This window comes from Lissotriton helveticus, chromosome 8, assembly GCF_964261635.1.
Source record: "Lissotriton helveticus chromosome 8, aLisHel1.1, whole genome shotgun sequence".
Taxonomy (NCBI): Eukaryota; Metazoa; Chordata; class Amphibia; order Caudata; family Salamandridae; genus Lissotriton; species Lissotriton helveticus.
In genome coordinates, this window is record NC_136069.1 from 981,439,115 (window position 1) to 981,456,357 (window position 17,243).

Below are 17,243 nucleotides of genomic sequence, written 5' to 3' on the forward strand. Positions count from 1 at the left end.
TTTAAGGTGATAATGGGAATTAAGAAACCCTGACGAGCAAATGGCATATAAATAAAACCAGGAAAACCAGTGTGTTTGTGTTCAAATATGCAGGTGTAAGAGGTATGAGACAAGTGAAATAATGTGTCATTAGTCTGATAAGAAGGGGTTCACTCAAAAGAGTAGATAGTAGGGAAATCAAATGATAAGGATAACTACCTTGCTCAGAGTGGACACAAGAATATATCAGTGAAAGGCCCTGGTCGCACCATACTAACACCAAGGAGATGTGTTCTTAAGTCAGAGCAAACACCAAGCATTTTCTTCTTTGAATGCCCACTGAGGCAACAGAGGTTTCCTAGTACTGGATTGTGAATGACATTGACTTTTTAATTGAAAATATTCATAAAATGTAGTACAAATTAATCTTCAATCTAAAACTAAACAAAATAAAAAACTAATAATTCTACTGTTTAATACCTTGAGTTTAATACCTTGAATCCAACACAGTCGAAGATGCTTGGCATCACTAATAATACGTGTTAGGTCTTGTAGAAAAACACTGTGAATATCAGGGAAGAACATTATCTGTGAATGAAAGTTATCATTTACAAAGATTTCCGTAAGGACTTCACAACATATGTGAGAAATTAGACCAGAAAAGGGTGGTAGAACAGTGAGTAGAGGAGAGAAGTGTATACTTGCTATAGCTCAGCTCCCATAGCACCTTGCCAGAAAGGCTCCAAAGAGGAAGACTAAGGCTCACCTTAAAATATTCTTGTATCACCAAAGACAAGCTGTGTCTGGTTTCAGACTGAGATGCCATGTCCCTCTTATTCAGTGTATTTGATGCATACATTCACAAATGTTGCCGTGGTTGTTTTGAAGCTGCTTAAAAGCACATGGCACACACCTTGTGAATTTCAGCAAAGACATTTGTTTTACTTCCTATGAATACCCTTTGCCCTCTGTTTCATAAAAGTCAAATTATGTGTCAGTCAGTGGAAGGGTGGACATTTTCCACTGCTTCCGAAACCAGTAGATTTTTGCTGGACCCACAACAATTCTATCAACTCGAGTTGTTAACATCTTGATGGTCCTCATGCACAGCTGATTTGCATAGACAATTTTGATTGAACGGCATGAAAATAAAGATACTGGGCCTGAATCACAAAGATAAACCAAGACAAAAGTCTAACTTTACGACTTTGGGTATCGACAAAGAGTAGTAAACTTAGACTTTTTTCTCAGTTAAACTTAAGTTTTGGTCTAAGACCAAAACTTACGTTTAAATGAGACAAAAGTCTAACTTTACTACTCGTAAATGCCGTTTGTGCATACCCAAAGTAGTAAAGTTAGGCCCTAGTTTTATTACCCACTTTTCCAGTAAAGCAACTGTACTTTAAGAGTGACTAAAAAAGGACCATGGTTTATTCTCTCCCAAATAATTCTCCAATTCAAACTCAGTTTCAATATCACTTTAGATTCCAAAATGATCTACATTAGATTTGTCAGCAGGAAGATAGTAAAATATTATTTTGTTTTAGTTTATGGTTTAAATCTTTTTATTGAAAATATAGCAGACAGATATTCAAGACCCTCAGCTCCCGTACAGTAAGCGAGAAAATAACAAGTATCTAATTTAGCATTGCCAGCGGCAAAAAACATGGAGCGGGTCCGCCAGCGAGATGCGATAACAACCTTTAAGAAGAAACCCCCCTCCCCGCCAAAACCCCACCCCGCCCTCCCCCTCCCTCCCTAACCCACCCACCCCTCGTCCACTAGGAAATCAGGGAAAGAAAAACAAAAAGGGGAGAAGGAGTGTAACGGTCAGCAGCGAGGTCCTCGGGCTTTCCTGGGAGCTACAGTGGGAATTGGAGTGTGAGGGAGGCGCAGCAAGCGTAAATAGCGGGGGCACGTTAGTTCCCTGAATTCCGGTGTCAATAGTGTCAAGAATGGTTGCCATAACTCGGGGAATTCCGACCCTCTACCAGCCAAAGTCAACGTGAGTTTCTCCATGCCCAGCACCATCCAAAGTCTTTGGAGCCAGCCCGTGAGTGAGGGGAGTTGATCAGACCGCCAAAGAGCCAGGATGTTTTGTGTAGCTGCCCCAAGGGCGATGGCGATCATCCTGCCTCTCTGGGATTTAAGAGGGTAAGTCAGGGGATTGGGCAGCCCAAGTAGGATGTAGGAGGGAAAGCGTGGTAGCTGTGTATCAAGGTGTTGATCTACTTCATCCAAAACCTGCTTTCAATAGGGCTGCAGACGACTGCAGCCCCACAGAACATGCATCAGAGTGCTCACCTCCCCGCACCCTCTCCAGCAAAGATCGCTCCTGCGCGAGTCGAACTGGTGCAGGCGCTCAGGGGTATAGTACCAATATGTAGCGACTTTTGTTTGTGTTTCCGTGAGACCGGCATGGTAAGCAGAGTGTCGTGCCCGGTAGTAGATGCCTTTAGAGGTTATAATGCACAACTATCTGAAACTCCCTTGTGCACAGTCGTATTAAGTTGACTCAACAAGTAAGCCGGTTTAAACAGTTGAGAAACATGTATATATTTTCCTCCAGGTAATACTCAAGTTACCAGTATGGGTGTAACTGGGATGAAGCTGCAATCTGTAAGAACAGCAGGACAGAAATACTGAGTTTAACAATACATTTCTCACTCTTTGGTGGTGGTCAAAATCAAGGGACCAGTCAAGTAAAGGATTTTAGTGGGTACCAACTAGACAGATGGAATTCTTCACAATAAATAAAAAAATTAAACAGCAAAGAAGTATTGCATCTGTTGATTGTGTGGCTGAGAAGATAAAGAGTGAGTTAAATAACAAGCCTTGTTCTCTATGAATAGTATATGTTTAGTGAAATTAAAGAAAATCTCTTAGGATGGCCACATTAATTAGTCTTGGGGATAGTTCTGTTTGTTTTCTGTTTAAGCAAATGCTGAAGGGCAGGCATTAAAATAATGCCAATTCTTAAATTGATGGGAGCTCACAGATTTGCCAGCCATGATTTGTTGAACATTATGCAAATTTTGTAACTTGTCAATGAGAATGATGAGTGACAAACATTGTGAGTAGATAGGGTCTCTGTATTATAGCATGAAAGAGAAATATTGGTGGTACTTTTGAACGGTAGACCTCAAGCATGGGTCTTCTAAGTCAAAGGTGTAGACAGATAATTACTTTTCTAAAATACACATACACCCTGCCAAATTGTGAAAGAGAGTTGAGGTAAAAGCATAATGAAATGTTGTTGTATAAACTTAATTCTGACAGCTCATGTCATAAAAGCTATGAAAATATTACATTGAATAACAAGCTTTGAAAATGCAATAGGCCTCGCCTTTGATTAAGTTAAAGCCATTTGCTTTGCTAATGGTATTGTATAGCAAAGCAAATGGCTTTAACTTAATCAAAGGCAAGACCTATTGCATTTTTAATGCTTGTTTGAATCCTCACTGGGAATCGGTGAGTTTGCTTTAAAACTTCACGACGTGAAAGAAGGTTTGGTTTGATTCGGAGGTGTCCAAAGTTGGGCCCAGAGCCATTTTGGGCCAGCAATTCAGGCTGAAACAGGAGTTAATTAACTGATCTCATTTAATAAATTGTATTTGTAAAGATCACACATGGATCTCTGAAAGATCTGTGATGGCATGGGCCCTCGTGGGCCAATATTTGTTTAAAATCTCTGAGAGGAATAAAAAGATTGGTTAAAAAAAGAAAAACAGTGTGGTAGAGAGTTTGCTTAAAATCTCGAAGGACGTCACCAGGGTCGGTTTGAATTCAGTCTGTTGGAGAGACCATTTACATGTATCAGTGTGTCGGCGGAGTTGGTTTAAAGCCTCTGAGTGCATGTGGACAGGATTTATATACCAAGCCTCAAGGCTCTAATGCTGCAGAGCTAAACACGGGGTTCTGCATTGTCAACAGCAACACAGCAGTTATAGCATGCAATAAAAAGTTATTGTTCAGCCGGAAACAAATTTCACATGTAAAGAATGAATTTAAATATGTGGCTTTAATCCTCCACCCTTATTGACATGCTCAGAGAAGGTAAAAGCGACGCAATTCTTAACCCCAATAGCAGACTGTGTAATATATTTCAAAACATCGACCATCACTCTTCCAAACTGGTTCTAGCAAGTCACCATGAAAAAAATAAAAAATAAAATTGTCCACTGTACAAAATTTGGTGTATCTAAAATCAGGTACATATGAAAAATAAAAAACACAGAGCCTGGTAGATCATGTGTTGGTTGCACTGTATTCACTACAGCATAGACTTCTGGAGACATCAGGGAGGCCGAGGGAGCTGGGATTCTTGAGAACAGAAACAGCTCGACGCTAGGTATGGCCTGTTCATTAGGAAGGCATCTGTCTCTCTTGAGTGCCTACTCCTCGAGGCAGGGCTGTCTCCGTCTTGGGGCACCGTCTGTAATCCGGCCTTCAACCCTTATCCCTCCACAAATCTAAACCAAAACAGCCCCGTGTTTGCACTTTTTGGGGGGGGGATAAACAGGCTTCGTTTAAATCAGAAATCTATTACCTGCCCCACTTCCTACCTCCCTAAGGGCCTTTCATTGTGTTTTCCCGTCTCCTCCGCTGCGGATCAAAACACCAGGAAGTGAGCCTTGTCGTTAGATGTGGTCGCCAGTCTTGAACCAGGGCTCCCCCTATATCAATATACACTTTTCAGATAGCACGTGACGGAATGCTGACTTGGTGTGTTTTTAAAAAAAATTTTTTTTGCTAAGTCTGCAATCAGGCTTGCACAAACAGATGACAAGAAGTGCTCAGTGCTGTTATTAAAGTCCTGCTTCTTAAATTATTTTGCGCAGCTTGGTTTTTATAAAGCTACAGAAAATGTATATCCCACTTTGTGACCGGATCTTCCCAGTTGCAATTCAAGTAATTGGACTGGTGGGCTTGTCCAAATGCAGAGTGCATTTCCTAATGCAGAAACTTTGAAAGAATAAAGACATTTTTATCATTAGTATGGGTCGGTAACTACGGTGTGGGTAGACCTGTAATAGTTTGGAACTGCAGCAAACGTACGAGTTTCTGAGCATCCACTGACGAGTTTCAAGAGATGACGCACTCTGTAAAAACACGAACATTTATTTACACCTCTCAAGGGCTGGATCGCGTAAATTCCCAGAGTGGAATGGGGTGACAACGTCAACAAATTCTCAGGGGGTTTGAGGATAGGATTTCTTCCCAGAAACAAATATTTTTCCCACTGTGAAGAGAGGACAGTAAATGTGCAAATTCATATGAGTACTACATTTTAGAATGCTGAATTATACACTCACAACAAAATTTAGGAGCATACACGGTCAATTGTGAGGACTCCTGAAAAACTAAGAAAATCGCATTAAAGTTGAAAATTAATTCCAAAAGTAGGGTTAATACTACAGGAGCAAACTTCAAAATGCTTCAACCTGTCTTTTGGGAACTTTGCCGTCTGTCGGGGAGGGTCAAGCTCGGCTTCACAGAACATCCAGTGAATTATGTCATTCATACAAGGTCTCAGAAGCCCATCTGATGTCATCTAATACTCGGGCGGGCCTATTGTTAGTGAGTGTCCGAAATACAGGGCTAGGCAAAGAGAATTGTTTTTCTCTTTACACTAGCCGGCGACACTTTAAAAATCAGAGTTCTAATTGTTTTACTCAATTTGTTGAGATACATTTCTCTGCTAAATTATGTACCTCATTTCAAAATACCTCAGGGTGCAGCAGCCACTGCTTCTGTGTCAACATGCCTTCCTTGTTGGCTTGTGTCCTGGACATTTAATACGAAACCGCGGAACGTATTCTTTACTCAAAAGTATTCAGCAGTGGTGATGTCACATAATTACAACAGCTTTTACGTAGGCAAAAGACAGAGGGAAGGGTCTGCTCGGGGAGACAGAGGGAAGGGGAAACAAATAGTGCTTCCCCATTAATTAAAGGCCATAGTCTAACGCTGCGGGTAAAAAATCCAATCCCGGTGGGCGTGGCTAAAAGGAGACAGGGTGGCAACAAGGAGGGATTGACATGCCTTCAGTGCAATCATTGCACTGCCGTTGGCATAATTTGTGCTACCAAACAACGCACACAAATGAAAGCTGAAGGCGGAGCTGGGACACGGCTTCGGAATCCGTATTGATTCCAAGAAGCCCTCTGCATGGCGAGAGCAGCACATGCGCTGCTTTTGCCAGGCCGAGACCTAAAAAGGAGAAAAGTAGACAGTACATACAGCATTACATTGCTGGTAAATATGCGTAAGCAATCCAACCAAGTATTCAACTGCAGCCACGATACAATACACGGATCAAAAGGTCAGCAATAAAGCTTTAATACAACATCACAATAAAAGCATACTAAAAACAGATCGGCGTAACACCAGGATATTGCTTGTTACACAGGTTTCCCCACACAGCCAAGAATAATGTGACCAGTAAGTTTCTGGATCTGGGACTGGTCTTAGCTAAAAGAGACATCACCAGAAATTGAAAAGCAAGAGGGTGCCCTAACACAGACAGATAGCAAAAAGTGCCCTAACACAGACAGACAGACAGATAGCAAAAAGTAGTTGTTAAATGGGCAGAATGCGAGGGGGCAGTTAGATTGCAAATAGCAAAAAGACCGGGGAGTGAGAAGGCATTGGAAATAGCCAGGGCATGGATAGCATTAGTGGAACTTCTAAGGAACTCAGACGGCGAGAGGGATGAAGACCTAGCAGAGGAGGCCTCTGAAGATGAAGCCTGAACCTCACACCCTAAATCCAGTCACATGCCGAATATTGGTGCAGACAAAACGGGGCAACCGCCCCTCCCCCGATAGTCCAGTGATACAGAATTACAATGGCGGATAGCAGAGCGCAGAGCAGGGCATCCCTGGTGTAGAAGGATACAAGTCTGATTGCATGTTACACTCCTGGGGGGTGAGAAGGGTGGGGGGTTAGTCGTGGGTGGGTAACTGTTGAACAGTGACTACATAACTACTAGAAGAGAACTTTATGGACCAACAAGGATGTGAGCAACCACTGCGCCCTCACCGGCCTGGTCGCCCCACGATCCTCGCTCCTGCTCCTGCGCCCTCCTCCTTCCTGTGCCTGTGCTTCCTGTGCCGACCGATCTCCAGCGTCGCCTGCTCCCGGCGCCCCAGCCGCCGCAGGGCCGCCAGAGAAGCCCGCACCCGGTTTTCCCGCCGCCACTGACTGCAGACACGCCCCCCCGCCAGCCGATTGGCTAAGACGCTCCCGCCTCCCAGCTGACCCGCCCTCACTGCTCCCTTCTTATGACGCCCCCTCAGCGACCGCGCAGCGGACGCGCGCAGCGGGAGCACCGACTGAGCGCCGAAGGTGCGCCAAAGGTAAGCCCGTCTGCGCCCGTCCGCGCCTGGACCGCGCCCAGAGCCAGGACCCCTGGCCCCCGCAGACCCCAGCCCACCCGCCGGAAGCCGACCAGACGAACCTACGACTCCACCGAACTCAACGCTCTCAACACCGGCCGAACCCCGGGCTGCTACCGAGCTACCCCGAGACGCACCCACGGACCCTTCATCTGCCAGTTCTGCAAGTTCTCCTGCACCCGGACCTGCTCTGCACCAGCACCCACCAAGCCGAACTCCAGCAGCACCCACCTGAAGTGCATCCTGCTCAACACCCGCTCCGTCCACAGACACGCCATCGAGCTCTGGAACCTGCTCGACACCACAGCCCCAGACGTCGCCTTCCTCACGGAAACCTGGATGAACGCCTCCTCAGCGCCCGACATCGCCATCGCCATCCCAGACGGCTACAAGATCATCCGGAGGGACCGCGTCAACCAGACAGGAGGAGGCATCGCCATCATCCACAGGAACACCATCCGCATCACGACCAACACCGACGACAACCTCGCACCCGCGGAACACCTGCACTTCCAGATCCACGTCAACCCCAAGACCACCCTCAGAGGCACCCTCATCTACAGACCCCCGGGACCACGCACACAATTCAGCGAGGACATCGCCGACTTCGTCAGTCCACACGCCCTCCTCTCCGCTGACTACATCCTCCTCGGGGACCTCAACTTCCACCTGGAGAACAACAACGACCGCAACACCACCACCCTGCTGGACAACCTCGCCAACCTCGGACTCAAGCAACTGGTGACCACCCCCACCCACTACGCTGGACACACGCTCGACCCGGTCTTCTCTTCCAGCAAGGACATCGCCTTCAGCCACGCCACGGGACTCCAATGGACGGACCACAGCTGCGTCCACTTCAGCTACAGAAGGACCACGCTCCACCATCACCAGCAACAGGCCCCCCGCAGAAGCTGGAACAAGATCACTGCAGACCAGCTCACTACCTCCCTGAGCAAGAACCCTCCCACCAGCACAACGAACCCCAGCCAAGCAGCCACCAACCTCACGAAATGGATCAGCGACTGCGCAGACGACCTCGCCCCGCTGAAAACCCCGCCGAGCAGACCCTGCAGCAAGAAAGCCCCATGGTTTAACGACGAACTCAAGAGCTCCAAGAAGAACTGCAGAGCACTCGAGAAAACCTGGCGCAGAGACCCAACACCGGACAACATGACTGCCCTCAAGCTCGCCACCCGAAAACACCACCAGCTGATCCGCGCCACCAAGAAAACCGCATTCAAGGAACGACTGGACAACAACGCACACAACAGCAAGGAACTCTTCAACATCGTGAAAGAGCTCTCCAACCCCAACGCCGGAAACAACGACATCACACCTTCGCAAGACCTCTGCAACTCCCTCGCCTCCTACTTCCACAACAAGATCGCGGACATACACAACAGCTTCAGCACTCAACCAACGCACGCCATGACCGAACCACCGCCCCCCACCACCACCCTCCGCGCCTGGACCCCGATCAGCACCGAAGACACCATCCGCACGATGAACTCCATCCACTCCGGATCTCCGACAGACCCCTGCCCTCACCACGTCTTCAACAAGGCCGACGCTGTCATCGCACCCCACCTGCGGGACATCATCAACACCTCCTTCAACACCGCCACCTTCCCGGAGAGCTGGAAGCACGCCGAACTCAGCGCTCTACTCAAGAAACCATCAGCAGACCCCACCGACCTCAAGAACTACCGCCCCATCTCGCTGCTCCCGTTTCCGGCCAAAGTCATCGAGAAGACCTTCAACAAGCAACTGGCCGCCTTCCTTGAGATGAACGGCTCCCTCGACCTCTCGCAGTCTGGCTTCCGGGCCAACCACAGCACCGAGACCGCCCTGATCGCAGCTACAGATGACATCCGAGCCCTGCTCGACAACGGAGAAACAGCGGCCCTCATCCTCCTGGACCTCTCCGCGGCCTTCGACACTGTCTGCCACCGTACCCTAGTACAGCGCCTCAGCAACGTCGGAATCCAGGAGAAGGCACTGGAGTGGATCACCTCCTTCCTCGCCGGAAGGACACAGAGAGTCCGCCTCCCCCCGTTCAGATCGGAGGCCACCGAAGTCATCTGCGGCGTTCCTCAAGGCTCCTCGCTCAGCCCAACTCTCTTCAACGTCTACATGAGCCCCCTCGCAGACGTCGCACGCCAGCACAACCTGAACATCATCTCCTACGCCGACGACACCCAGCTGATCCTCTCCCTCACCAACGACCCCGCCACCGCCAGAGCCAACCTGCACGAAGGGATGACAGACGTAGCCAAATGGATGTCGAACAGCCGCCTGAAACTGAACTCGGACAAGACGGAAGTCCTCATCCTGGGATCCTCACCCTCCGCCTGGGACGACTCCTGGTGGCCCCCCGCCCTGGGCAGCGCACCCAAACCAACTGACCACGCACGCAACCTGGGCTTCATCCTGGACTCCACCCTCTCTATGACCAGACAAGTCAACGCCGTCTCCTCGTCGTGCTTCAACATCCTGCGAATGCTACGCAAGATCTTCCGATGGATCCCCACCGAGACCAGGAAGACGGTCACCCAGGCCCTCGTCACCAGCCGTCTGGACTACGGTAACTCCCTCTACGCCGGAACCACCGCCAAACTCCAGAAGAGACTCCAGCGGATCCAGAACACCTCAGCACGACTCATCCTGGACATCCCCCGCCGCAGCCACATCTCCGGACACCTGAGAGACCTGCACTGGCTCCCGGTCAACAAGAGAATCACCTTCCGGCTCCTCACCCACGCACACAAAGCCCTACACAACCAAGGACCAGGATACCTCAACAGCCGCCTCAACTTCTACGCTCCCACGCGCCAGCTTCGATCGACCAGCCACGCCCTCGCCGCCATCCCCCGCATCCGAAGAGCCACCACAGGAGGAAGGTCCTTCTCCTACCTGGCTGCCAAGACTTGGAACTCCCTTCAGGAAGCAGCTCAAGACCTGGCTGTTCGAGCAGTAGCGGACCCCCCCCCCCAGCGCCTTGAGACCCTCCGGGTGAGTAGTGCGCTATACAAATGCTCTGATTGATTGATTGATTGATTGTACTACTCCTATGCAGTGGGCAGAGGGAGATGGGGCATGGGACACGGTTACGATTTTTCAGAACACTTCGGAAAGTAACAGAAGCCTAGGGGAAGGAATCGTGACTAAATGTAATTTGTAGCCAGAAGTCCTGTAGTGGAAGGTTGTTTAAAACCCAATAAAGTTTGTTTGAAAAAAAAGCAAATGCAATAGGTCTCTTATTTACGTGTGTTTCAGCTATTGACATTGCAAATAACAATCCCCATTGTTTTTGGTTACGATTTTAAAACATAAATAAAAGGCATTGTCATTTACAATGCCAAATACTCCAGATTGATGCTGCCAGAATTGGACACAGTATTCTGGATCTGGTGCACAGTGCTGAGCACAATACTTCAGACAAAGCCTGTGGGACTAGACACAATACTCAAGAATTAAATTGTCAGAATTGGACACAATACTCTGGATGAGGTGCACAGTGCTGGACACAGTACTTCAGACAAGGCCTCCATGACTAGGCCAAGCCACTGTTAACCTTTCAATAGTGGAAAACGAAAGTGGCAGTATTTCATTATCAGGAGGTGTCACACACACCAGTACATGTCCTACGTTTCACAGACACTACACCCTGCCCAGGGGGTACCTTGGACCTACCATAGGGGTGTTTTACATGTAAGAAAAGGGAAGGTTAGGCCCTTACAAGTGGGTGCACTTGCCAAGTTGACATCGCAGTTACTAAACTGCACACAACACTACACTGGCAGGTTCGGGATACCTTTTCAGGGCTACTCATGCGGGTAGCTCAATCAGTGACGAAGTCCCACTAGTAGCATTTGATTTACATGCCCTGGCACACTTCAAAACGATTCAAAAAGGGGGGTGGTGATGGACAGAGTATCTGAATTAAGCAGAACACTCCTACCCAGTCAAAAGATCAGGGCTTGATCCATCACCGTTTGAGACATGAGTCCCTTGCTCATTGCACCATCAGGATTCAAGCAAGCCGGGCCGAAGACGGCTGTAATGCCAGAAACCGGTCCCCAGAAGCTTGTTTCCTTTCCAGTGAAGAATTGGCTTGGTAGTTTGGTCTGCCCTGTTCCCATGATGCACTGGGCCAGGGACAGACTAATTTGCATATAGCCAGGTTCTGAACTGGGATGGTGCAGTGAGCTAAAAAAACGGTGATGGATCAAGCCCTGATCTGTTGACTGGGTAGGAGTGTTCTGATTAACTCAGATACTCTGTCCATCACCACCCCCTTTTTTAAATTATTTTGGCCACCATGAGTGTGGAAGGGTATGCTCAGACATGAGTCCCTTGCTCATTGCACCATCAGGATTCAAGCAAGCCGGGCCGAAGACGGCTGTAATGCCAGAAACCGGTCCCCGGAAGCTTGTTTCCTTTCCAGTGAAGAATTGGCTTGGTAGTTTGGTCTGCCCTGTTCCCATGATGCACTGGGCCAGGGACAGACTAATTTGCATATAGCCAGGTTCTGAACTGGGATGGTGCAGTGAGCTAAAAAACGGTGATGGATCAAGCCCTGATCTGTTGACTGGGTAGGAGTGTTCTGATTAACTCAGATACTCTGTCCATCACCACCCCCTTTTTTAAATTATTTTGGCCACCATGAGTGTGGAAGGGTATGCTCAGACATGAGTCCCTTGCTCATTGCACCATCAGGATTCAAGCAAGCCGGGCCGAAGACGGCTGTAATGCCAGAAACCGGTCCCCGCAAGCTTGTTTCCTTTCCAGTGAAGAATTGGCTTGGTAGTTTGGTCTGCCCTGTTCCCATGATGCACTGGGCCAGGGACAGACTAATTTGCATATAGCCAGGTTCTGAACTGGGATGGTGCAGTGAGCTAAAAAACGGTGATGGATCAAGCCCTGATCTGTTGACTGGGTAGGAGTGTTCTGATTAACTCAGATACTCTGTCCATCACCACCCCCTTTTTTAAATTATTTTGGCCACCATGAGTGTGGAAGGGTATGCTCAGACATGAGTCCCTTGCTCATTGCACCATCAGGATTCAAGCAAGCCGGGCCGAAGACGGCTGTAATGCCAGAAACCGGTCCCCGGAAGCTTGTTTCCTTTCCAGTGAAGAATTGGCTTGGTAGTTTGGTCTGCCCTGTTCCCATGATGCACTGGGCCAGGGACAGACTAATTTGCATATAGCCAGGTTCTGAACTGGGATGGTGCAGTGAGCTAAAAAACGGTGATGGATCAAGCCCTGATCTGTTGACTGGGTAGGAGTGTTCTGATTAACTCAGATACTCTGTCCATCACCACCCCCTTTTTTAAATTATTTTGGCCACCATGAGTGTGGAAGGGTATGCTCAGACATGAGTCCCTTGCTCATTGCACCATCAGGATTCAAGCAAGCCGGGCCGAAGATGGCTGTAATGCCAGAAACCGGTCCCCGGAAGCTTGTTTCCTTTCCAGTGAAGAATTGGCTTGGTAGTTTGGTCTGCCCTGTTCCCATGATGCACTGGGCCAGGGACAGACTAATTTGCATATAGCCAGGTTCTGAACTGGGATGGTGCAGTGAGCTAAAAAACGGTGATGGATCAAGCCCTGATCTGTTGACTGGGTAGGAGTGTTCTGATTAACTCAGATACTCTGTCCATCACCACCCCCTTTTTTTTAAATTATTCTGGCACACTTCAAAGCACTTTACCAGGGACTTACCAGTAAATCAAATATGCCAATCCTGGATCACTTATCACAATAACAATTTACACAGAAAGCATGTGCACTTTAACACTGATTAGCAGTGATAAAGTGCCCAGAGTCCTATTGCCAACAACAACTGGTCAGGCAAAAATAGGAGGAAGAAGCAAAATGTCCGGGGATAACCCTGCAAAAAGGGCCAAGTTCAATACCAGGCAAGCATTTATCAACCATCACGACCTGAAAACTAAAAGTGATAACAATTCTTTTTCTTAGATTTCATGTTTTCAGGTCTGACTGTGTGAATGGTTTTTCCTCAAATGGCATTCCTACAACATATGTTAAAAAATGTTACCTTTGAGAATTGGGCTGCAATTGTGCAGTCATAAAAGCCACACAAAATAGTAACACCATACACACAAATGCCCAAAATGCAAATTTTAAACATGCCCATTTTGAAAAATGTTGCACACAGGTTAAATCTTTTTTTATCAAATTATAAAACAAACGTTATTGAAAGACTTACTTTCACTGTTTTATGTTGTGATTTAGCTTTCATTTATTAATATTGTTTCTTGCATAAACGTTTGTGGGTTAGATGTTCATTGAAATTTAGTGTAAAAGTGAAGTTAATATATAATGGAATATAACCAAGATGCATCATTCCTGTCATGATATATACCATGGCTAGGCCATATGAAACAATTGGAGATTTCTTGATGTAAGCAAAAACACTCGCATATGAAATAGGTTTGTGTGCATCAAAGGCTCAGCAGTTAACGAATAATGTTTGAGAATCATACGTTTACTCGTCCAGAGTTAACTCTGATCCTGAGAATTAGGCCAGGTCAGTTCCAGAGTAGCAAGTTTTTCACTGGGAAAGATGAAAACATTTTAGCAAAGTACATTGGCCAGATCTCTTGTCAGCTGATATCAGACCTCTGCGGTACAGAGCTTCAAAAAGACAAGAACAACCAGGCGAAATGTCTGCACGGATGGTATTCATCACACTACTCGAATGTAAGAAAATATATCTTTCATAGATATAGTTTATCAATAGAGCAAACTTCCAGACAATATGGTAGACTCAATCATAAAAATTGAGCAAGTAGATTGCACATCATGGAAAAGTTGCAAAAACGTTTAAAACATAGTCATGGATTATGCGGTGCTTAGGGACATCCTTGAACTTTTGTCGTTTCGTAGGTTTTGCAATGTAACAAACGGCCATAAAATACATTTAGGCAAAGCGAAAAATTGGGGTTCACTAGCAATGTTTATGTAAACGTAATCTTTAGTATAATGTTGACCTGTGGGAGAATTTTAGTATAAGCTTTTGAGAATTTAAAAACATTGTTAATGCATGAATTAAATACTACCTCCATACAGCAGCTTTTCCTCCAGAGATCTTAACGCCATCGCAACTGTTGCTAGGGAATGCATTTTCAATCACGAAGACACCAGGAAGGTTAACTTACTTCAACTTTATTGTCGCCAGATTTGAGAAATGCTTGCCCTGAAGTTGCCTTTTTAATTATGTTGCATATCTTTCAATTAAATATTGTAGCGGCTGAAATTAAATGACAGCTTTGATGGTTTTTCTAGAAGACCTTCAATTATTCTAAGAAATGCACTACCATGGGAAAAGACGATTCTGTATACGGCTATAATTATCAGATTATATTTTATAAAAAAAAAATGCTCAACAAGGTTGATAAAGAAGGGTAATGTCAACAGTGCTGAAGAGGGTAAGAAATAACGAGCTTGACATTTTGTGAACTGGTAATTGCTAATAAGGGACTGCGGAAAAGGCCCAAATGTGAGGCAGTATTGTGATATATTGTCAAACAATAAATGCAAAATGATCTGAGTACCTAAACAACATTACAATCAGATTCTGCTATTGTTGCCTGGAATTCTGTAATGCGCGGTATTTTTTTAACCAATAAAACATAACCTTGTTACACCTAACACGCGAAAGGCACCACCATAATAAATGTATATGGTATCTAAAAAGAGTTGAGATGATCAACAGTACATAGTAATTTTCTTTCTTTGATGTTTCTTAAATTTGAAATTATGATCCTTTTTTTTTTATCCTCAACATAATAGGGGCCGATTTTGATGTTGGGCGAAAAGCCTCCTCCCGACAGTCAGGGTCTCCTCGACCGCATCAGAGCCGTTCCGACAGACTCTTTCGGTCTCCATTCCGACTGCCGATTATAATGTTCGCAGTCAGAATGTAAACCGCGCGGCCATTCCAACTCTGTTCCGAGCGACTCACGGAGTAGTCTTGTCAGTTGGAACTGCATTATACACCTCTATGGACAGCTTTTACGTCCTAGAGATTTCAAAGTCAACTTTCAACAGCCTTTCATCTTTGGCTTGTCCGACAAAATGGCTATCAGAACGTGATTCTGAAGGCCCCAGCAGTGACCCCTTGCCCCCACGGCCTATGGTTGAGGGGCTAAGGGACCCCCCCTGTGAAACCCTGCACTGTGTAGCAGGCACCATGGGGGGATTGCCACAGGGTGCAGAGATTTCCTCAAACACCCCATTTCCCCATAAGAGCCTTTAATACGGCTGGTTGTCGGGCAGAACACGAGCTCCCATCGAAATCCAGTGGTCAGGACCGTTGACAGCAAGTAATTTGGTCTTGTTTTCTATTGTTGTGAACATAAATAGATCATTGTGTTCGTAAAGTGTCCATTAATTTTTGGTGACAAAGATTCTTCAATAGTCAAGCTCAAAACCATCACTAGTAGACGGATAGGAAGCATACCACCAGTGAGGACAAGGATGAAGGTTATTGGTTGTTAAAGTTTAATAGATGTGAGACAATACATGAGAAATTAGATTCAATCAGTGTTAACTCAGAAATGCTGAAACAGGTTTTTAGAAGACACGATAACTGTTGTCACTGGTATAAAAAATGTCTGAAAAAATAGGGAGGAACGTGAATGAGCTTTATCATTTATATCAAGAATACCATTCTATCAAAATTATAGAAGCAGTTATAAATCTACATGATCTCTGGGTGCATGTGAAACATGTCTGTGTTCTTTCTTCTTTTTTTATTTCAGTAATTTTTATTGAAAATTATATTTACATGGTGCAGAGGATATACAGGATATACATGGGAGATAACTGAAGACAAGGGGAAAGGACCCCAGGGGGGGGGGTGGGGGGGGGTTGAGTAGTGATTTGCAGCCGTTGGTCTCTTTTCTTCTTGCTTCTTCTTCCGTTTCTTTTGGCGTTCCCCCTTCCCCCTTGCTGACTGTCTTTTCGTTCCCCTGGTGGCGTTGAGAGAGAGGTATAGAGAAAGAGAGTAGGGAGAGTAGAGAGGCTCAACTAGTTAACAGAGTATGCAATCTTGGTAGACTATTCAGTGGTGTCTCATCTTGCTTGGGGCTTATTTCCCGGTTTCTCTTTAGCGTTCAGGGTGGCTTGTGTGAGGACAGGTAGTTGTCTAGCGAGAGCCACATTTCGCTTTTCTTCCCTGCGTTCGGTAGGCTGTTAGTTGTAATGTTGTCAGCCCCCCGCAGGAAAATGACCCAGTTAAACCAGGCTTTGAAGGTGGCTTTCGCTGTGTCTTTCCAGTTGGTCAATACCGTCTTGACCGCGGCTGTGAGAAGGAGGTCAATCAGGTCTCTGTCTGTTTCGGATCTTATGGAAGGATCGGTGTACCCCAGTGCTAGATGGTGGAAGTCAAGTGCCAGGGTGGCCCCTGTGACGTCGTTTATTAGTGTGTTTACCGAGTCCCATAATTTCCTGACCTTGGTGCAGTGGAAGAGGAGGTGTGCCAGGTCTCCTTTCTGATTGTTGCAGTTCCAGCAGGAGTCGTTTTCTCTAATACCCATGGATGCTAGTCTGGCTGGGGTCCAGTAGGCCTTGTGTATCATCCTTTGCATTTATGTAGCTAAATTAGATAGTGATTATTTATTTTAGAGGTATGTAATAAATGGGATGTACCACAGAAAATATTACTTACAATATTTAATTTAGTTAGACAGATATGAACTTTATACATAGAAGGAAACATATGAAGTACAGATTTTTAGGTTTGGAAGATTTTTGTCAGTTAGTTGCCAAAACTTGTATTATCCAACCCAAACTACCACCTCCTGGGAAATTCATAGTTTACCTTACATATT

At 46.2% G+C, this 17,243-nt stretch overlaps 1 protein-coding gene across 7 annotated transcripts in view; it reads left to right on the forward strand.

The window, feature by feature from the left end:
• Window positions 1–17,243, forward strand: part of DMD (dystrophin) — a 6,826,337-nt gene that overhangs the window by 389,323 nt on the left and 6,419,771 nt on the right. The window lies entirely within an intron of this gene.